This window comes from Sorex fumeus, unplaced genomic scaffold, assembly GCF_029834395.1.
Source record: "Sorex fumeus unplaced genomic scaffold, SorFum_2.1 ptg000019l, whole genome shotgun sequence".
Taxonomy (NCBI): domain Eukaryota; kingdom Metazoa; phylum Chordata; class Mammalia; order Eulipotyphla; family Soricidae; genus Sorex; species Sorex fumeus.
Genome location: NW_026606076.1, coordinates 34,881,026 through 34,905,183, shown reverse-complemented (window position 1 = coordinate 34,905,183; position 24,158 = coordinate 34,881,026).

The window sequence follows — 24,158 nt, the reverse complement described above, 5'->3', positions numbered from 1 at the left end:
ATTTTACCCAACACTCAGATCTGCTTAAAAGGCAACAGTAGACAATTTATTTTCTATTGCAGATTATAAATAACATATGATTTTTTAATTTTGAAATTTTAACAATATGGAGGGATTTCTGCCCAAATCTGCTGGTTCCGATACTTGTTCCTGAGTCTATGGGATCATGGCCATTAAGAAGCTTTATCAGAAGCAAGAGAGGTGGTTCGTGGGTGCAACTTAGGGTCTCGGGGCTGCAGGAAAGGGCCACCTTCACACCCATACTGTGAGGCCCATTGTATCTTGTCACTGTGGGCCCAAACCTGACTTTCCAATGGCCTCTGGAGGATGGTGGCCATGGATCCGCCAAGGGGAGCAGGCGAAGGCACAGAATCTTTTCCCCCTGTGTTACCCAGTGACAGTAACCTACTGCATAGTCCCAATGCATTTCTGCTAAAAGCCGCTGGGTTTCTAGATTTGTCTCTGAATCTCTGGGATCATGGCCATTAAGCAGTTTGATCATGAGCCACAGAAGACATTCATGGGTGCCAGGCAACTTGTTGTGTCTTTGGGGCGGGGAGAAAAGGGCCGGCTCCACCACCATCCCCTTAGGCACCACATATCTCATCACTGCGGGCCCAAACCTAACCATCCAGAGTTCATTGGAGATGTCGTTCATAGAGCCGCCAGGGGTAACAGGCCAAGGCACAAAACCTATTCCCACCTGGGGTGGCCTGGCGCCGGAAACCTACTGTGGGGAACAGACGCATTTCTGCTAAAAGTTGTTGGGTTCTGAGGTTTGTTTCTGAGTCTCTGGGATCATGGCCGTTAAGCAGCTTGATCCCAAGCAAGAGAGTCCATTGGTGGGCAGTGACACAGGGTCTCATTGGGGCAGGGAGGAAAGAGCCATGTCACCTCCATCTCACGAGGCCCTGAGTGTTTTTTCACAGCATGCCCGAACCTGACTGTCTAATGGCAGATGTCCAATGGCAGATGGCAGCCATCAAGCAAAAGGGGGAGCAGGCAGAGGGACACACCCTTTCCCCCTTGCCATTGTCTGGCACTGGTAGCCCATTGCGGGGACTGGGTGCATCTCTGCAAATGCTGCTGAGTTCCAAGATTTATCTCTGAGTCTATGGGAAAATATCCTTTAAGCAGTTTGATCAGGAACCAGAGAAGCCTTACCTCCATATATATAGCTGAGCAAGAAATGGTTTCTTTGTGTGTCTCACACATACCTAACTTTTGGCTGTTTACTTTCCTGGTATACTTTGCCCCAAGTTTTTGGAGTCTGGCCAAAGGCACAGCAGCAATTTTGGGGTATCTGGAAGTCTGAGGGTGCCATCAGTCTGCTAATATACTCGCCTCACAGCCACAGATTGACCTGCTGGTGGCTCTACGCCGCCAGGAAGTAGAAATTCTTGATATGAAAAAAAAAACACCAATATTGGGGTTAGACTCACGTAAATCGAGTAGGATGTTTGCCTTGCTGATCCAGGTCAAACCTTCCCATCCCATAGAAGTCTGGCAGCACCCCAGAATAATTCGTGAGCTGCAGAGCCAGAAGTAAGCCTTGAACATCGAGGAATGTGTTTTCTTCCCTTCCAACTCCACTGAATATAAAGAGCTACTAAAATTAATCCAAAGAGAGGCTGGAGTAACAGCAGAGCGGACAGGACATTTTCCTTCCAGGCGACCAACTCGGGTTTGATTTCAAGCAACAATATGTCCCTTGAGCACTTCCAGGAGTAATTCCTGAGTGTATAAGCCAGGATTAACCCCTGTGCATCGCTGGGTGTGACCCAAAAAGCAAAAAAAATATAATCCAAAGAGGAAATTTCAGAGGCAAATACCTCACTTGTAAAGACACGCCCCGAAGGTCCCATCCCAGCACGGGAGCCAATAAAAATGACGGCGACATATCTGGAATTTTGATTAGTGTTATGTCCAGTCCAAAGACTCCAAACAGTGCCCCTCGCTGTCCTGAGTAGGGAGGCATGAGATGGCCAAGACCTCCACTTTCTGCAGGTCCTTCAAACCAAGGCCCAAAGTCCATGTGCCCACCCTCCAGTGCCATCTTGGACCTGGTTGTGATCGTGGCTGTAAGGGCTTTCAGGATAACGCACCCTCACTCATGATACCTGCGCCACAGAACAGCCCCCAAGCACCCCTCAAAAGCACCACATCCCCTAAAGCCTGGTTATCCAGAACAAGTAAAAAAAAGCAAGGGTGAAAGTGCCCTACAAGCTGGCATGACCCACGCTGAATTTCCCAAACAAGAGGCGCAGAGTGCTCAAGCATCCCAAATCCTAACACAGAAAGGACTGAAGAATGAAGGTTTGCCTTTTTTCCACTTTCAAAGGATTCAAATAAGCATCTTGGGTGATTTCTGCCATAATTACTGCTAACCAGCACCACTTGGCCAAGCCAGAAGCAGAGCAAACAATAACACAGTGGTGAGCCATGACAGCGCTGAGCAGGGGGTGTTTTTGTACCTGTTTATTCAGTCAACTTTCTCCTAATTTTCATCACCAAGACCCGTTATTTACGAGTTAAATAAAACAAGCAAGTTCAGCACTAGCACACTGACGTAGCTGCAGCCCGGGTGAAAATCAGCAGGTACCTTTCACTGACATGAGGAGAAGGCTGTCCCAAGCAGGCAGGCTTATTTCCCTCCTAACTGCACTTTTGTAGCACCCTTGACCATCTTGTCCAAAGGAAACTTGCTTTGCTGCGCTGTTCTGTTCTGACCTTAGAGACTATTATTAAGGGATCAAATCATCCAGTATGAATTTTTCTATGTTGACTAAGGTTTGAGGGTAACATGAAGCCGTTCCCACATTCCCAACATATATTCGGTTTCTCTCCAGTATGAATTCTGATATATTGAGTAAGAGAATAGCACCAAGTGACGGCCTTCCCACATGTCTGACACTGATAAGATTTCCCTCCACTGTCAATTTTCCTGTGCTTAGCAAGGTATTCAGAATGGCAGGGCTTCACACATTCCTCATGTATATAAGGTTTTTCTCTGGTGTGAATGCTCCTATGTACACTAAGTCTTGAGGCTCCAGCAAAGGCCTTTCCACATTCCTTACATATATAAGGTTGATCTCCAGTGTGAATTCTCCTATGCACATTAGGTATTGAGGCCATAGAAAAGGCATTCACACATTCCTTACATATAAACTTTCTCGCCCGTGTGAATTTTCCTATGTACAATATGTTTTGAGCATCCAGAAAAGGCCTTTCCACATTCCGTACATATATATGGGTTCTATACAGTGTGAATTCTCCTATGTACACTAAGTTTTGAGGATCTAGTAAAGGCCTTCCCACACTCCACACATATATATCGCTTCTCTCCGGTATGAATTCTCATGTGTACAGTAAGATAAGAGCACAGAGTAAAGGCTTTCCCACATGTCTGACACTGATGAGGTTTCTCTCCACTGTGAATTCTCCTGTGCTTCCAAAGGTACCTAGATTGACAGAAGGCCTTCCCACATTCTTTGCAGATATATGTTTTCTCTCCAGTGAGAATTCTCCTATGGTCACTAAGACTTGAGGCCATAGCAAAGGCCTTCCCACATTCCTTACATATATATGGTTTCTCTCCAGTGTGAATTTTCCTATGTACACCATAAGTCCTGAGGCTCCAGCAAAGTCCTTTCCACATTCCTTACATATATATGGTTTCTCTCCAGTGTGATTTCTCCTATGTACACTTTGACTTGAGTAATCAGCAAAGGCCTTTCCACATTCCTTACATCTATATAGTTTCTCTCTAGTGTGAATACTGCCATGTATACTGAGGCTTGAGGATCGAATAAAGGCCTTGCCACACTCCTGACATATATAAGGGCTTCTCTCCACTATGAGTTTTCATATGTCTATTAAGATGTGAGGTCTGAATAAAGGCCTTCCCACAAGTCTGACATTTATGTGGTTTCTCTCCTGTATGAATTCTATGCACAATAAGATGTGATGGTTTAAGGCCTTCCCACATTCTTCACATGCATAAGGTTTTGCTCCTGCATTTATATTCATATGGTCATGATGGAGTAAACCTTGACTCACACTTTGTCCCTGGTGCCCACTTTTCCAGGGATTCTGTCCACTGTGGTTTTCTAAAGGAACACCATGGTGTTGAGAACATGGGGAGGATCCCCCACATTCCTTACACTTCGATGTGTTCTGCTCATGGTGATTTTGGTTGAGGGTACGTCGCTGTGAGGGTCTCACTATAAATAGTGCTGTTCTCCCTAGAAGCTGCCCCACTGGGGGATTTTCTGCCCATGAACTGAAAACAACACACTCCAAAGAACTTTTCCCAGGTGAGGGCTTCTTCAGAGTGAGGTCTCTCTTGCCATTCTGATCACCCTCAGAAGACATCCCACCTGTCTCGGTGTCCCCAAGGCACGATGGGCAGGATTGCTCACTCAAAACATTGTCACAGAGCGCAGGATCAGAGATATTCCTCTCAGGCTGGCTGCTTCCCTGTAGAACAGCAGAGGATTCCAATTAACACTTATTCACCGAGTCTCCTGTCAAAAAACTTGAGCCCTTCAGATGTGTTTTCTCACAAATCCACTATACAAATGCAATTACCGAGATATGGATTCTTATCATAGAATAACTTCATGTTATTGTAAGTTGGACACGCAAAATTGATGGACACAGAGTCAGTACATTCTGTGAATCCCCCCCCCCACTAACTTAATAAAGGAGAAAACTGGAAATAATTCCTCCTATAGAAAATTGACTCACCATTTTAAAGACAAAATGAAATACATCACATGTGGGTTTGATTAATGCTCAGTGTGGAACCTGTGATGCAGGACTGACGGCAACGCTGCATCATCACACAGCTGAGACAGACAAAGCGGCCATTGCAAAGCTCTCACCACAAGTGATGGCTTTCAGGATCAAAGAATTTTTTTGTTTTTTCTGTTTTGTAATTTCTATGTATTGGGGGTTGTGTGGGTGGAGGGGCACACCATGCAGTGTCTAGGATCAGTTCTGTGGGTCGATGGAGACCATAACGACTGCTGGGCATGGAATGTCCATCGCTGTGCAAAGCAAGTATATATTTCACTGCACTATCTCTAGGACCCACAAATTAGCATTGTAAACAACTACCAATGTCAAGCAAATAAAAACTCAGAGTATTTTTATACATAGTTGATTTCAGTATCTAGTGAAGCTAAGGGTCCTCTACTCCAAGCATCAGGTTTGAAATTCCTCCCTGCAATGCCCAGACCTCCACCTTAACAATCACATACTTGCTCCACTGAGCTAGCCCGCTGGCATAATAATATTTATTCTGAATTAGTGAATCTTACCAACGCACTCGTACTTGCTGACCTCATTCTCAAATCGAAGTGCTGTAATGCCAAGTCCTGAAGCCACGGTTTCAGTTCTGGAATTGAACACAACATGCAATTCAAGAACTTGTCAAAAAATATATGTGGCAAAATGATGCTACGAAGTTAGAGTACATCTCTGTTGTTCTCAAAGTCCAAAGAGTCCCACACTAAGGAAAAGATTCAGTCAGAGGAAAATTGTGAGGCTCTTGGCAATACTACACTAGGTTTTGTTTTTGTTTTTCAGCAGACCTGGTGATGTTCGGGGGACCATATGTGATGCTGGTTATTGAACAGGTCACCTTCAGGCACTGCAAGGCACTCCTCCATGTACTATCGTTCAGATCCAAACTAGCTCTGGTATGTGCTGACTTATTTGGATTTAAACAAAAGGGTCTAAAAATTTGTACAGGTATAGTGACACCGTGGTTGTGAATCCAATCAGGTAAGTCATAGATAGGGGAGGGGGTGGATCAGGAACGGTGAATCTCATGGACTGACAGAGAGCAAGAATAACAACAAAGACATGAATGCAAATTACAGGATCATTCTGTGACACAGTCCAGGAGAGTGAACAGCAGCATGAATGTGTGTCACAGACCCATAGATCCAAGGAGTCCACTGGACTCAGTAGTGTGTTGCATACATGCACAGGGTACCCATACACTGCACAGGGCCTGAGCTAACAAAGGTCCTCAGACACTCACCTGCACACACTCCTCTCCTCCCCGACCTCAGGGCTCCTCCTTCCAGCCAGGAGATCACTGCAGGCTTCATCCCAGAGTGCCCTGTCCCGATAGAGACAGAGACATGGATAAGAGACAAGGAAAAGGTGACAGGTAAATTCCCGTGTTTTCCTGATATAACTGGGCAAATATCTGAAAGGCATGAGCAGAATATCCATTTCCAAAGTGCCACATGTTTGTAGTTATTCAAGAGGTAAGACCCAGGTTTCAATTTAAGAGTGAAATAGGTGGGCCCTGAACATACCACAAATACTCTAGACCTGGCCTTGTGTGTGGCAAACAGGAGGTTGATCAGCACAATATGTTGTTGGTTTTTGTCTTGTTTGGGGCCTCACCTAGCAATATTCAGGGGTGTCTCCTAACTCTGTATTCAGAAATCACCGCTGGTGGTACTTGGGGATGACATAGGATCCGGAATTGAACTCGCGTGTGTTCCTTGAAAGACAATCACTTTCCACCCTGTACTGTCTCTCTAGGCCCAGAACCCCATGGAGTTTCCTGAGTCCCTCAAATCTGGAAATGCCCAAAGATGGCAAGAGACCCTTCTTTTTTAAGCTAAAAATGTTTCCAGAAAGATAGCATAGCAGGAGTTTCTCATGATCAATCCAGTTGCTATACCTGGCATCCCCTAGGGGCCCTCATGCCATCCAGGAGTGATTACTGAGTGCAGAGTCCAGGAGTAAACCATGAGTCCTGCTGAAGTCTCACAAGAACCATTAGAAGTAAATCCAAGCACTGAAATAGGGCAGCATCTTATGAGTTGAGAGACGAGATATCAAAGCCCCGGTGGTGGGAGAGATAGTACAGCACATAAAAAGAAGCATTGCACACACATGTGGCTCTGATCCCAGGCAGCCCATATGGTCTTCGAGCAAGGCCAGGTGTGGATCCTGAATATAGAGGCAGGAATAATCTCTATCCATAAGGAAAAAAAAGGAAAAGAAAAAGCCCTCTGACTTGAGAGCGTGGTTGAACAGTACTGGGGGTAGGTACCAATGTTTTAAGATGCCAAGAGGTTTCAGTCCACTGTACCCCAGTTCCTGAGCACTCTTAGGAGTCATCCTTTAGCACAGAGCCAGGAGAACTGTGGACTATGCCCCCCAAACAAATACAACAGAAAAATCAATTAAACACACAAAAGTTCTGTTGGGATCGGGAGTTCCCTAGCCCTGGGAGGCACGGAGAGACCAGATAGACACAATTCCTGCAGGAGTAAAAACGGGGTTTATTTAGACCAGCATGCTGGGGCTCCGCAGCATACCCCAAAAATGGGCAGTGGCTGAGAGAGCCCCGAACTTCTTCAAAGGGGATCTTATATAGGACTTCACTGGCCATTACAGCAAAGCCCGCGCATTTCATAGCCAATAGATTTGTAACAACATACACTTTCTTAACCAATCCATTTAAAAGTACCTCACTCCTTAGCCTATAGATTCAAAGATCAGCATTTACGTACATGATTGTCAGCACAAGCAAGGTTATAGCTGGAATCATTAAGCCTTAGGTGATCTCCCTTGACCATCCTCTTTTGAGTTACCCAAGTCTGCAGGGTGCTTTAGTGAGACAATACATTCCAGGAAAGGGCAATTTCCCCCAACCACCCGCATCCTGAGTTATCCTTTACCCAAATCTGCAGGGTGCTTTACTGAGACAATACATTTCAGGGACAGTAAATCACTTTCCAAGTCCCCTCTCCCCCAGGTCCAAAGCAGCCAAGCAGTTTTACAGAAAGCAATGTTGCAAGTTAGCTAAAGTACACAAAAATTTGATGCCCTAATATGGATTCTTTCAGTTCGTGTAGTACACAAGGTAAATTGATATAACAATGGATGGAACTATTTAAAGGGACCCGAGCGATAACTGGGCAGATAGGGATCTTCCCATGGACACAGTAAAAATAGGATGATCTGAATCACCCCACAGGGTCCTGCTACTCCACCAGAGTGATTCCTTAGGACAGAGCTCAGAGTAAGTCCTGATTATCCACAGGTGAACCCTAAAAATAAAACCAGGGAGGGAAAAGCTACCACACGGCTGTCCAACATCCCGGCCCGTCACAGTCACAGCTACTGTTCCACACACAGCTGCGGCCCAACCCCAGGAAGCCCAAGTGCGTCTGTCCAGACACGGTTGGCCCCAGACTGCTCTCACCGATATCCTGCAGATGCTGGTAGGTCTCCAGCATCAAGTCCCTGTAGAGCTTCTGCTGAGAAGACGCCGGGCATGACCATTCCTCCGCAGTGAAGTTCACAGCCATGTCATGGAAGGTCACTGCGTCCTGAGTCAGCACACAGGGAGGGCGTCAATTAGAGTCTATCTTAGCCTCATTCCCACTACTGTGAGGCCAGGACCCAAAGTCCTATATTGTCGCTGGGTCTCTCCCTTCCGAATGAACCAGCCCCCATGCACACGCATGGCTGACAGGCCCCAGAAATCACATAAGGCAGCTGGATCTGCTAAAGTGGGAGGACGTTATACAGAAGGTTCTTGGATGCATCTGCCTTTCCTGGTAACCCCAGGTTCAATTAGAGCACCACTGCTCCAGTGAGCACTGTAGAGAGGATCACCTGAAGGCAGACTTGTAAGATCCAAAAGACCATCCCTGGGTGCAGCAGAAACCACTGCACGCTCACCGTTGTGCCCCCAGAGCTCATGACCACTAGGATTGAGAACTCGACAGTCCATATATACAACTACTCAGAGCAGTGCATGGCATGTGTGCCTGTAGGAACTCACTTCTCAGGGCGCCCCAAATCACTCTCAAAGAAGTTAGAAGTTTTTTGAGCCGAACATCTCTACTGGCCTCAGAGATCCTTGGCTTATCCTTCGGATAAGCGCATGCCCAGAAATCGACATGTCTGACAATGCCAGAGTGCAGCACATGGAATGATTGTGAGAATCCTTTGCTGTACTATCCCAAATAAAACAGAAAACCTAAAATGAAACCCTTGGACCTCCAGCATCCCATTGGTCACCTAGAGCTGTAAGAGATGATCATTGAGCACTGAGCTTTGAGTACTCCTCATGCACTGCTGGGTTGGCCCCAAAGCCAAATAAAACAAAACAAACACACACAAAAGCAGCTTCGAACAGCAGAATGGGACGGTCCGATCAGAAGTCTCATCTTGGAATCCGTCCAAAAGAAACTCAAAACAGATGGCCCTGGGGGCTGGAGCAATAGCACAGCGGGTAGGGCATCTGCCTTGCACGCAGCCGACCTGGGTTTGATTCCCAGCATCCCATATGGTCCCCTGAGCACCACCAGGAGTAATTCCTGAGTGCAGAGCCAGGAGTAACCCCTGTGCATCGCTGGGTGTGACCCAAAAAGCAAAAAAAAAAAAAAAACCCTCAAACAGATGGCCTAGGAAGTCTGGGCACTCCTGGCACTACCTCATATCATTCTGTCCCTTTACTCCTACCTGGGGACGGTTTATCAGAAACCTTGTCACCATCTTCTCCCGCCACTGTTGTTCTGAGGATCAGCAGGAGACTCCGTGCAAAGACCTGGAGAAGTCAGAACAGTGAGCACCAGAGAGAAGCACCTCCTCCCACCCCTGAGCTCGGATCAGCCAAACACATGGATAGAGGCTCACAATCCCACTTCAGGGAGAAAGTGGCAGAAGCTCCTGTCTCCACTGGGGATGCAAATTTTGTTGGCATCTGTGCTGAACTTCAGGATAGGAGCTAGGGCCCAGGCTGCAGGGTTGGAAACGGCAGCCTTTTCTGATCCCCGGATTCCTCCCTAGATACCACAGGAAAGTCCCTACAGGTCCAGCTAGGGGCTGACTCTGAGCCCAGCAGCTCCCAAAAACCAGCGCCCCCTGCAGGCTCGCAGAAGTGCTGCCCCTTGAGAACTAGAGCCTGGAATGTGTCTCTGCCACTGGGAAAGACACAGGGACTTATAGTGGACAAACGTTCAGCCACTCTCTTGCAGGGTGGACAGAACCTGAGCCTGGGCACTCTGTCCCGGGGACCGAGATCACTTCTGGGTACAGTTGGGTCAGAGACACAGCCCTGATCTTTCCCACTGGACCTGAGCCCTTATGGGTCCTGATTTACTCTAACCCTAAACTGGCATATCGGCGTGAGCCTCAGCCAACACTTGCTCCTGTTGTGCAAGAATATATTAGAAAACCACGCAAACAGTCGGTTGTACAGCAAAATAATTCAAATAGCCAGGGCATTTACTAAGGACCATAATAGGAACCGTCAGGAATTAAGACCTGACTGAGCACTGTAGATTATGAACAAAAATACTTAAACAAAAAGGTAAATTTGAAGCATAAGAAACAAAGAGAATTCATGTGCAAAATAAGAGGGAAGAGCATTTAAATAGTCAAATGGCAGGTCCTTAAAACTTTGTTTTTCTGCTCTTCTGCTTCGCCCTCCAAGCTGTCCTGGTCTAGTCCCCACCCAGTCTTTACACCCCCACACACCAGGTTCTTGTGAGGGCGTGACTTCTTCTGAAGCGGGCGTGCCTTTGTTAGAAATGGGCATGGCCTGATTTTAGGTGGGCGGCCCTTTAAGCAGCTGCAGGTATTGTAGCCATACCAAGAAACCTAGTACCCATACATACGCACCAACATGAAGAAACAACACAAATTCCCAAAACATGCGGAGGATGGTGAAAAGAGTCCAGAAACTTCTGTAGGTGCGACACACCGAAGGGATCTCTCTGACAAAGAATTCAGATATGAAGTCATTGAAGATGTTCAATGAACTCAATGAAACAGTCAGACAGATATCCAGTAAATTAAAGGAGGACATGAAATAAACATTCGAGAAAATACAGGAAGCAATGAGAGTAGAAATTGGAAAGCTACTCACAGAAATGTCATGAATTAAAGATTCCATAGATTAAATAAAAAACACAGTCTGTGCCCTCAATAGTAGAATGACCACAGCTGAGGACAGAATCAGTGAGCTGGAAGATCAGCTGAACCAAGCCAACAGGCAACAACAATGGCAAGGGACCTCAAAATAGCTCTAGAGTGAATCAGAGTCCTAGGAGACGATTCCAAGAGGAACAACATTAGAATTATTGGAGTACCAGAAGCTCAGGGAAACAATCCCAATAAAAAAGCCACGGTTAAACAAATCATTGCTGAAAAATTCCCAGAGCTCAACAATGCAGCCATTCAGGTTCAAGGAGCCCGAAGGGTGCCAGCTAAAAGGACCTTAACAAAAACACTACAAGACATATCATAGTCAGAATGATCAATGCTGCCAATAGGGACACAATACTGCAAGCAGCAAGGTCAAAGAAGGAAATCACATACAAAGGAGCACCCCATAGATTCACGGCAGACCTATCAGAGGAAACCCTCCAAGCACAAAATGCAATAGTGGGATATAGTGAAAAACTCACTGAAATGAATGCGTCACCAGGAATAATCTATCCAGCTAAACTCTCACTCAAAATTGAAGGAACGGTACACTATTTTCTAGATAAACAGCAGCTCTGGAACTTTATAGACTCAAAACCAAACCTAAAAGAAGGGATAAAGGGGTTACTATAAGACAAGACAAAACCTATAAGCACAACAGACCCTTACAGAAAGATGACACAAAGCCCCATAACAATAATCTCTCTCAATGTCAACAGTCTAAATTCACCAATTAAATGATACAGAGTGGCAAAATGGATTCAGAGACAAAACCCAACATACTGCTGCCTACAAGAAGCCCATCTCAACAGTCAAAGCAAACACAGACTCAAAGTGAAAGGATGGAAAACAATCCTGCAAGAAAACAGCTCCCTCAAAATGCTGTGGTGACCATACAAGTATCCGACAACATTAATTTCAGGCTGAAAAAGATTAGAAGGGACAGCAAAGGCTATTTTCTCTTTATCAAGGGATACGTACAACAGGAAGAAACCACACTCTTAAATGTATACGCACCTAATGAGGGAACAGCTAAATACTTAAAACAACTGCTAATAGGTTTTAAGGAGGACATTGCTAGCAACCCAATAGTAGTTGGAGACTTTAACATTGCCTTATCACCTGTGGATAGATCAACAAGAACAAAACTCAGCAAGGAAACATTGGCTTTGAAAGAAGAAATAGAAGAGAAAGGGCTTATAGACCTCTACAGGGCTTTACACCCCAAAAAGAAAGAATACACATTCTTCTCCAGTACACACGGAGCATTTTCCAAAATAGACCATGGGCTAGGTCACAAAACGAACCTCAATAGAATCAGGAAGACAGAAATAGTATCAACAATCTGTTCAGACCACGATGAGCAGAGGATAGAAATGAATCACACACCGACACGGAGAACCAAATCAAACTCCTGGAAATTAAACAACTCAAAATTAAACAACTCAATGCTGAACAACGAGAGAGTCAGGAAGTAAGTCAAGGACGAAATCAAAAGATTCCTGGAGTGGCTGGAGAGATAGCACATCAGGTAGGGCGTTTTCCTTGCACGCAGCCGACGCGGGTTCAACTCCCAGCGTCCCATATGGTCCCCTGAGCACCGCCAGGAGTAACTCCTGAGTGCAGAGCCAGGAGTAACCCCTGTACATCACCCGGTGTAACCCAAAAAGCAAAAAAAAAAAAAAAAAAAAAAAGGATACCTGGAAACACGAGCTACCAGAACTCATGGGATACAGCTAAAGCTGTATTAAGGGGAAAATTTATAGCTCTTAAAGCATTTATCAGGACAGAAGAAAGGGTGCACATAAACAACTTAATTTCACAGCTCAAGATCTTAGAAAAGGATCAACAGAATGAGCCCAAATCAGGCAGAAGGAAAGAGATCATAAAACTTAGAGCAGAAATCAACATGGAAACCAAAGAAACAATCCAAAAGATCAATGAAACCAAGAGCTGGTTCTTCCAGAAAATAAACAAGATAGATAAACCACTAGCAACACTCACAAAGAAAGAGAGAGAGAACCCTAATAAATCGAATCAGAAATAAGAATGGGAATATCACAACAGAAACCGAAGAAATTCAAAAGATCATCAGAGACAACTTTGAAAGTCTGTATGCCACGAAACAAGAGAACCTAGAAGAAATGGATAAATTTCTGGATTCCTATCATCTACCAAAGCTGAATCAAGAAGACCTAGAGTACCTGAATATACCTATTAAGATCAAGGAAATTGAAACTGTATAATTCTTCCCAAAAACAAAAGCCCAGGGCCAGATAGATTCACTAGCGACTTTTTCCAAACATTTAAAGAGGACCTATTTATTGCCAGTTCTTCTCAAGGTTTTCAGGAAACTGAAGAAACAGAAACTCTCCCAAACAGTTTCTCTGAAGCCCATATCTCTCTCATACCAAAAGAAAACATAGACAGCACAAGAAAAGAAAACTACAGGCCGATATCCCTGATGAACACAGATGTGAAGATTCTCAACAAAATACTACCAAATAGAATTCAACAACTCATCAAAAAGATCATACACCATGACCAAGTGTGATTCATCCCGGGGACGCAAGGATGGTGTAACATTGGAAATCAATCAACATAATCTATCATATAAACAAATGAAAAGATAAAAATCATATGATCATATCAATAGATGCAGAAAAAGCATTTGACAGGATCCATCACCCGTTTATGATGAAAACCCTCGCCAAAATGGGAATAGAGGGGACTTTCCTCAAAATAGTTAAAGCCATCTACCACAAGCCTACAGCAAGCATCATCCTCAATGGGGAAAAACTGAGAGCCTTTCCCCTAAGATCAGGAATGAGACAAAGATACCCACTTTCTCCACTACTGTTCAATATAGTACTGGAAGTTCTTGCAATAGCAATTAGGGAAGAAAAAGATATTAAGGGCATTCAGGTAGGAAAGAAAGAAATCAAGCTCTCACTATTTGCAGATGGTATGATTCTATACTTAGAGAACACTAAAGCCTCTACCAAGAAATTCCTAGAAACAAAAGACTTCTATAGCAAAGTTGCAGGCTATAAAATCAATACCTAAAAGTCCATGGCTTTCCTATACACAAATAGTGAGAAAGAAGAAAGTGACATAAAGTAAACATTCCCGATCACAATTGTGCCCCAGAAAATCAAGTACCTAGGAATCAGCTTAACTAAGGAAGTAAAGGACCTGTACAAAGAAAACTATAAAACACTACTTCAGGAAATAAAAGAGGACACGAGGAAATTGAAAAATATCCTCTGTTCATGGATCAGGAGAATTAATCACTTATCACTTAATCACTTAATCCCCGTTATTCATCGATTTATTCGAGCGGGTGCCAGTAACGTCTCCATTCATCCCGGTTGCGTGCTAGCGTAGCCCAATGGTATCTGTTCGTTCTAGGAACATGCAGAGCCTCAAACCGATCATTTACGGTCTTGACGAAGAAGTCTGACCATCTTATAGGTGGGCGTTCACGTGATCTTTTGATGTCCCGTGGGATCCAATCAGTAATGGCTCTAGTCCAGCGGTTGTCTGTAAACCTCATTACGTGTCCAGCACATCTGATTTTTGATGTCTTGGCAAATGAGACAGCATCCCTGATTCTTGAGCGTTGACGAAGATCAGAACTCCGGATTCTATCTCTCATTTGAGTGAATCGTGAATTAATGGCAATACTTCCCAAAGCACTGTACAAATTCAATGCAATCTCTATTACAATACCCATGACATTCTTTAAAGAAATGGAGCAAACACTCCTAAAATTTATATGGAACAATAAGCCCCCACGGATAGCTAAAAAAATTCTTGGGAAAAAGAAAATGGGAGGAATCAACCTCCCTAACTTCAAACTCTACTACAAAGCAGTAATAATTAAAACAGCATGGTACTGGAACAAAGGCAGAGCTGCAGACTAATGGAAGACAGTTGAATATACTGATATCTCCCTCCCAAGCATATGATCATCTAATCTTTAATAAGGGGCAAGAAAATTAAAGTGGAGCAAGAAAAGCATCTTTAACAAATTTTGCTGAAAAAACTGGACAGCTACATGCAAAAAAGTGGGCTCAGATCTCTGCCTAACACCATGTACAAAAGTAGGATCAAGATGGATTAAAGACCTCAACATCAGACCGGAATCCATAAGGTACATTGAAGACAAAGTTGACAAAACCCTCCCTGACATTGAAGCTAATGGTAACTTCAAATGGTATCACAGTACTGGTCAAGCAAGTGAAAACAGAGATAGACAAATGGGACTAACTTGAACTAAGAAGCTTCTGCGCCTCAAAAGAAACAGTGACCAAAGTACAAGACAGTCTACAGAATGGGAAAGGATATTTGCCGAATACACATCCCACAGGGGGCTGATATTAAGGATATACAAAGTACTGTTTAAACTCCACAAGAAGAAAACATCCAACCCCATCAAATAATGGGGAAACAAATGAACAGAAACTTTCTCAAAGAAGAAATCCGAATGGCTAAAAGGCATATGAAAAAATGCTCTACATCATTAATCATCAGGGAGGTGCAACAAAACAACAATATTTCATTTCAATCATTTCACACCACAAAGACTGGCCCACATCCAAAACAACAAAAGCAACTGGTGTTGGCGCAGATGTGGCGAGAAAGGGACTCTCCTCCACTGCTGGTGGGAATGCTGACTGGTTCAGCCCTTTTTTAAAAGAATTCTCAAAAAGTTAGAAATTGAGCTCTCATTTGACCCAGCAATACCACTCCTGGGAATATAGCCCGGAGAGGCAAAAAATTAATAGTCGGTGGGCTGGAGCAATAGCACAGTGGGTAGGGCATTTGCCTTGCATGCAGCTGACCCAGGTTCAATTCCCAGCATCCTATATGGTCCCCTGAGCACCGCCAGGAGTAGCTCCTGTGCATCGCCAGGTGTGACCCAAAAACCAAAAACCAAAAAAAAAATTACAGTCGAAGTGACATCTGCACTTGTTTGTTCATTGCAGCATTGTTTACAAGAGCTAGAATCTGAAAAAAAACCTGAGTATCCTAGAACAGATGACTGGTTAAAGAACATCTACACTATGTTCCATCTACACTATGTAACTGTTATAAGGGATGTGTCACGGTCCTCCTATTATTCATCAATTTGCTCGAGTGGGCCCAGTAACGTCTCCATTGTGAGACTTCATCACTCCAGCCCATTAGAAAGGACGAAGTCATGAAATTTACATACAAGTAGTACAACATGGAAAGTATCATGCTAAGCAAAATGAGTCAGAAAGAAAGGGACAGATATAGAAAGATTGCATTCATTTGGGGAACATAAAGTAACAAAAATAGGAGACTAACACCCAAGAATAGCCAAGATAAATACCAGGAGGTTTACTCCATGGCTTGGAGACCAGTCGCACACTCTAGGTATAAAGGCAGTTAAGATAGAGAAGGCAGCACCAAACAAAGGGTGCTGGGAAGATCCGCCAAGGATGGGAGATGCATGCTGAAAGTAGACTATAGACTGAACATGATTGCCACTCAATGCCTATTTTGCAAACCATAGCACCCAAAAGGAGATAGAGAACAAAAGGGAATGCCCTGCCACAGAGGAAGGGTGGGATGGGGGATGGGGGCGTGAGAGGGATACTGGGATTAGTTGTGGTGGAGAATGGGCACTGTGTAGGGATGAGTACTCAGTCACTGTATAACTGAAACCCCAAAATTTGTAAGTCTACAATTGTACCTCATGGTGTTTCACTAATAAAAATTATAAAAAAAACCCTTTTTCTGTCATAGTTTTTCATTAATTATTATTCTCTTTTTCTGAGATCACACGTTTTCTGTGTGCATGTGGGTGTATCTGTGTGGGTGTGTGTGCATGTTTTTCTTCTTTGAGTCAGAACCAGACAGCTCAGCTAATATTCCTAGCCCTGCACTCAGGTTTCACTCCTGGCAGGTTTGGGGACCAGTGGGATTCAAGACACAGAACTTGGATTGGCTGTGTGCAAGGCAAGCACGCTACCTGCTGTACTTTTGCTCCGCCCCTTTCTATGTAAGTTTCTTCCAAAAATACCAGGAGTCATGAACACAGCTCTCCCTTCCCACCCAAAAAAATATTCTTTCAAAAAATAAACATTTAAAACCCCTTTACCTCAGGGAGAGATGAAGGGTGCTTTGTAGCCTGACATGAGGGAGCTGAAATTCCTGATCTCAAAAAGAAACAACGTATTGTGTTTGGACAGGCAGTAATGTGAGTTGGGCGTTTGACTAGATGAACCGATCAATCCTCTGCATCCCATATGGTCCCCAACAGTGCCCAGGATAATACCTGATATTAGAGGCTAGAGTAAGTCCTGAACATCTCCGGGTGTGGCCTCTCCCCCTCAAAAAAAAAAAAAAACAAAGAAGCAAAAACAGCTCCCCAAGTACATTTTCACTGGAAAACCACAGGCACCTAAAGGTCCCTTCCCCATCCCCATCCTCTTCACGACACCGGCTATCACAGATGACAATGAAGATAACCAGGAACAGGTCTCCTGCCATTAGGTGGAGGAGCTGCAGATCTGCCCCTCAAATCTGGAGATTCTACAGAAGATTAGCGCCGACGGTTCAAATATGGGACTCCTGGGAGCGTTGGGATGGCCAAGCCCCCATCTGAGTCCCGCATTCACCCGCTGTTGCTCCATCCCAGAGCTGGAGACGATGGTGACCAAAGAGGCTCTCCAGCATCAAGCACACACAGTTGCGACCTCTGCACCCTGATACAGTCCCCACTGCACCCCAAAAGCTCCATGTCCCCCTAAAGCCTCCACCGCACCTCAGAAACCGACTGAATATCGTGGAACAGTGAAAAAAAACAGTGTAAAAGTGCCCCCCAAGCTGGCTTGCCCCCTCCACTCACAGTGTGGAGACGGAAAGGCGTGGGGTGCTCACAGGAGGCTACTTGAGTCCTGCCACAAAATCTGCCTTCAGAGTCCCCCTTCCAGGATGGGGCACGATTTACCAAGTGAGCAACAGCCCCAGTGCCTGTGTCAGGAACGGATAATGAACCACGGCATCATTTATGACATCACTTCCATTTCCAGAAGGTGCCTTAAAGAGCCAGAGTTTAGGCACTGAGAACCTTTTCGGCACCCAAGTGAATCTGTGATACAAGGGAAATGAACGTGAAAAAAAGGCGTAGAGAGGCAAATGCTGGAGTGTTCGGTCACACACTAAGGGGCATGGGAGTAAGGAGAAGTCCCCTGATCCTGCAGTTGTCACCAAACATTGAACCAATGATATCTAGACACACAATACTGCCCTAACTATTACCAAATGATCCCTGAGCTCAGCGACAATAGTAAACACTGAACACTGTAGGCTGTGGTGAAAAATGTAACACAAAAAAGGCAAATTCTACCAAAGGGGGAAAAATGATGTGAAAAGACAAATTCTAGAGTGAAACATTTAAAGAGTCAAATTTCTGTTCCATAAAATCCTCTATTCTTGATATTTCCCTGCTACAGAAACTCACAGTTTCTCTCAAATCCCTATTTTTCTTTCTCCATTTTGCATCTTTCTTAACTGTGTGTGAATATATATAAGTGTGTCTTTGTATGATTTTTGTTTGGAGGCCACATCTGGCAGACTCAGGGCTTATTCCTAGCTGTATACTCAGGAATCACTCTGGTATGGACCATACGGGATCCAGGGATTGGTACCTAGCTTGATTGCTTGGATGGTTAAGTCCTTACTCACTGTACTATGTCTCTGGCCCTAAGAAAATGTGCTCCTAACACACCCATGGTGATCCCTGAGCAAATGTCCTTACTCCTGAAAAACCAAAACTAAGATAGCAAGATGCTTAAAAAACAAAACCCTTTACCCTTGTTGGATTAGAGTTCTAAACAATTTAGGTTTAACATTGGTCCATCATTTCTCCTCTGCTACAAGGAGCTTAGGCTTAGTGAGCAACACCCGACCCAATGCTCCTGAATCACTCCCATTTCCTTAGTATTCATCTTTAAATTCCAGGTGCTCTGCTTCCCCTGTGCATTAATCGTCCATTTCCCCTAACCAGAACCTGTGAATTGTAGAGTCAGAATCTTCAGAGATCTCTGGATTTTGTATTCGTAAGTGAATTTTTGACTTTCTCTTTCCTTTATTTCCTCTGCAGCTTATTTTTAGACAAATATCCTTTTTGCTCCTGGACAAGGACCAGTGCAGTCCCATGTTGGGAAGATTGTGCTGGGAGGATCTTGCATAGACAAAGGAAGACAATATTATGCTTTTGTGACTTCAGAGTTAATTGACTCCAGATACTATATACTCCTGGGCATTGTCATATTTATGAGCCTTAAGCCTCAGCTGGCCTATGTTCCTAGCACATCAAAAGCAAGAAACTGGATGGAACCAGGATAGCTCTGAGCTACCCTGGCATTGAAAGGGACAGTGAAGCACCATAACAAATTCTGTCATTGAGGTAGACAGGTAGATAGGGAAAGGCCCTTGACAATGAAACTTGGATTAACAAAGTTTCATGGAAGCATTCTACTAGGACTGATCCACCTTGTGGATACAGAAAACAAAGACCTGATAAGACCATCAGCAGACCCTGAGGATATTGGCCCCCTCCCCATCAAGTTTCTCTTTTCAAAAACCTGGGCCCTCTCCCTTAACCTGATTAACTTTAGTGATTCAGCCCAATGAAGACCATTACCACATCCAACCTCACTGGTAACCTCCTCTGTAATGGGACTGTTACCTAGGAAGAATCCCCACAAAGGTGAAGGTTGGAGAAACTCTATAAAGGCTACCTTGAACAAAGGAAGGGTGCGCATATGTTGCGAGCCCATGTGCTTCTTCCACCCACGTGGCCTAGCACATGTGGTGCCAGAGCACATGTGTCGCCCGCAACTCCACTCTTGAGATGTGTACTTTCATGCTTTTGTATCTAATGCTAGGTTGTGTGTAGGGGCTCTCTGCACTCTTGGAGAAGCCTGTGTTGTCTCTTGAGTACGTCACTCTCTCCCTCTCTCTCCCTCAACACCTAAAAATCCTCCAAATAAAATCTATTTATTTCACTGCTTGTGTATTCCTGAAATTCCTTTCTGTGAGGTGAGACAAGAACCCAGTAACCCTGGGTCCCGGGTAGCAGGGGCGGTTGGGGAGAAAGTGACCATCTTTCTCCTCCCCACTTCACATAAGTCACCCGTGGGGTCCACCGACATCATCATGACCCAAACATAAGCAACTGGATAAGGATCATTCTGGGGTTAGGAAGGACTAACCTGTCCTGGGGAGTGTAGTCTGGGAGCTATAGGAAATATCCCCAACAGAGCCAACCTATAAGCTCGATAGATCTCTTACTGTGTCCATTCAAAATAAACAGAAAGATTAAGTGTAAATCTAAGATGACTGTTACAATGACTATGGACTAAGCGAAGAAAAAATATGTCCTTAAGAGAAAATCCTGCCCTTGAACTGATCTCTCCTTCCAAGTCAGATTTTTATGCTAGAAGTTTTCCCCTTCCTTTGATTGTACAACCACATCTCTGGGGTATTTGCTACCCCTAACTCTGTGGGATTGGCTGGAGAATAAAGGCTGTGGGAGACGGGTGAGGAGAGGGAATGAGGAGCGGTGGGAGACTGGTATAGGTGCGCAGGAGAATGGAATAAAGACCAACTCATCACTGTGAGTCCACAACGTAAAATGTGGGGGTTTGGTGAGGTATCGGTGGTCCAGAGCTGGCTCCCCACCTCCTGAGCCCTTCCTGACAGAGACAGAGAGATAGGGAGACAGAAAACCACAGCCTGATGGTGAAAATGGCCGTTTAATGCAGAACAGCTACCATATTTATAGAACATCTGAGGGGGCATGAGGTATGGACATAGGAGTGACTGATCATTTACGCAGAAAAACATTTGGCAGAAGGAATTCTCAGGGGGAGATTTATCCAAGGAGACACTCTGTCTCCCAGGGACATCTGCATTGCTTTTATCTTTTCCTCTTGTTGTATAAGTTATCAATACTTGCAGTTGTATGGATAAACATAGTAAGAGACAAGGATCCCAACACTTAGTTCTATGGGCTTTGAGAGCAAATAAGGCTTTTACCACTTACTTCTCTGGGCTCTGAGAGCAAGCAAGGCTTTTACTGTAAATCCAAGACTAAGTCCTCAGGCCAGTTCAACTTGTCCTTCCCCATGGGGGTCCTGTCTTTAAAGTTGTAACAGTTTGCATCAAGACCATGCATTTCTGCTTTCTGCTTTCTAGAATGTTCCATTTCGAAGCTGGGGTAGTTGGGTCACTTGCCCCAGGTCCATCCAAGTCCCACTGCAGAAACTCCCTGTTGGGGTGTTAGGAACTACAGCAACTGAAGCCCGAGTCAAGTAATGATCACCAAGCAATTATGCCCTGGAGTAGATGACTTCAGAGTCAATCAACTCCCAAATATTAGGAGCATAGCATTGATGACCTTTCTCTGTTTAAACAAAGAACATTCTGTATAGTAAAAACATAAAAAAGCTATAGAGGAAATTGAAAAGCAGGTACAAATACACAGCACTTCAACTACAAAGCAGTACAAATACAAAGTTGAGAATTAACAGAAAGTTTTGGCTTAGAAGTAATCAAGACTGACTTGGGGAACTGAGACAATGAGAGGTAAAATACAAAGAAAAGGTTAAAGATAAATTTTATCTAAATTTTAAAGGTTATACTAAATTTTCAACTAAATTAGGGATGTTAGCAAAGACATGATAAGCTTCTCTGGGAAGAGCAAAAGGGGAAATTCACAGATGAAGCCTAAAACATTGTTAAGTTAATATCCAGCAGATCACCAAGAGCCTGGCCCCTGTTTCCTTCTTTGATCCTCTGTCACCCTTCACCGGCCAGGGTGGGGAGATCAATCATTGCCACCAAAGGCACGCAGCATATGACCAGACATTATTTGAACACAACTCTCAGTACTCAGTGTAACAGCCGAGTTTTGCCTGATCAGGGAGAGAGGAAGAATTGGGGTGCAATTTTCAACTTGATTTTAAGGTACAGAAATTCCACATGTTAGGAAAAAAAAAACAATGTGGAGTCAGAGAGACAGTAAGCTGGGAGGGGCACTTCCCTTGCTGACCCAGATTGATATTCGGCATCTCACGTGACCCCTAAAGATGAAAAAAAAAAATAATTGCAGAGTGCTGCTCCTGAAGTAAATCCCGAGCTTCCACAGATGTGCCCAAAATACAACCAAAATAGCCCAAAATTAAATTTTCACTTGCAAACCGCAACCACCCCTAGATCCACACACACAGGATGGCCCTGGACATCAGGGCTACTAATGAATAGTGACCGAGGGCTATAGTGTCATTTGCCATTGGGGAGCTTCCCCCCTGCCCTTCAAAAACGAACAGTCCTTTTATAGTTTTGGAGGCACCACAGGAAATATGGACGAGAAACTTCTGACTCTGCGCTCAGGCACCTGTCCTGGTCGAGCTCAGAGGTCGATCTTGGGTGGGCCAGGTGAAAAGCAAACGCCCTAACCGCTGTGCTATCTCTCTGGTCCTCTAACAGAATCTGCAGGTTTTGCAGGAGGGAGGTCCCGGCCAAAGCGTCCAGGACAGGGCCCAGCGCTGTCCAGTGCTGGGAGGGTCAGCACGGCCCAGCTCCGATGCTCTGCAGCCCCCGCACTCGGCCCAGGCCACCCGCCACCGCCCCACGTTGGAGCTGCAGGGGATCCCCAGAACCAGGTACTCACACCCGCGAACCCTGAGCTACGGTACAGCCCCCACTGCACTCACCAAAGCTCCGTCTCCCACCAAACCCCGCCGCGCCTCAGGAACCGCCTGGATCTTGGAAAAGGATTGAAAAAGGAGCAGGAAAGCGGCCTCCAAGGTGGCCTTGCCCCGCCCCTCGGTGTGGGCACAGGGAGGCGCGGAGCCGGGCGCTCACTGGAGGCCGAGAGTGTCCTGGCCCGGAACCGGCCTTCACAGACCCTTCCACGGGGGACAGCCACTTCGGCACTCACCTGCATAACAAGTGGAGGCCGGATCCAGTGTCTTGCACGCAAACACCTGAATGCCCTGCTGTGACGTCACTTCCGCTTCTGCAAGCAGCCTTAAAGGGCCAGACACCAGCTTCACAGAGAACAACTAGGAAAATGCAGGTAAATGAGTAAGGCTGGTTGGCTGGAGCGATAGCACAGTGGATAGGGCGTTTGCCTTGCACGCAGCTGACCCAGGTTCAATCATCTGTATTCTATATGGTCCCCCAAGCAGGACCAGGAGAGCAGAAGAGCCAGGAGAAATCCGTGAGCACCGCTGGGTATGACCCCCACAAAAAATAAAGTGCACTGCAAGTGGAATGGGCTCACATAAAGGAGTGGAGAAGTGGTAGCAAGTGCAGTCACAAAGTGGGCATCTGGAGAAAGAAGTCCCCTGATCCTGTGTTGCACAGTGACTCTGAAGCCAGCCCTGGAGATGCAAAGAGGAAGGGATCTAGTAACAATCCAGACCGCCTGAGACACTGGAACAGGAGCAAAGACTTCTACCCCTTAACCACAGGAGAGAAGTTGTCTCAAGCCTACAAGGAAAACCCCAGGAGGCAGTTTTAGAAACAATAGTTCAAACCAACAGTGGCCTGAGGGGTAGTACAGTGGGTTGGGCACTTGCCTTGAACCCGGTCAAACTGACATTAGTTCCTGACATGCCCAGTAGTGGCCTGGAACCACCAGGAGTAATCCATAAGAACTGTTAGATTTCCCCCAAAGCGAAAATAGATAAGTAAGTACATAAAACACAGCATACAGACCAACCCCCAGCATGGAGGCATACATGGGGCTAATAGGCAGCAAAGCACACTGGTCCTTTTGTAGACTGGCTTGACCTTTTGCACAGATCTACATGGTGTTTACCATTTGGTTGAATATTAGATTGTTAGGATTTTCCTGCTTCCAAAGTAAAAGTCTGAAAACCTTTACCCTCAATATTTGTGTAAATCCAATGGAAAGCTGAATATAATGAGTGCAGATATGCTACAGCGAGTGAAGTGCTTCCTTGCATGTGGCTGATCTGTACACAAATTATGGACAGCACAGCGGGATGTGGCTCCCAGAACATAACACAGAAGGGCCTGAAGAATGGAGGTTTGGCTGTCTATTCAATGTCAAAAGAGTTCACCGCAGCATCGTGAATGATGAACCCCACAAACCAGGGCCTCTGAGC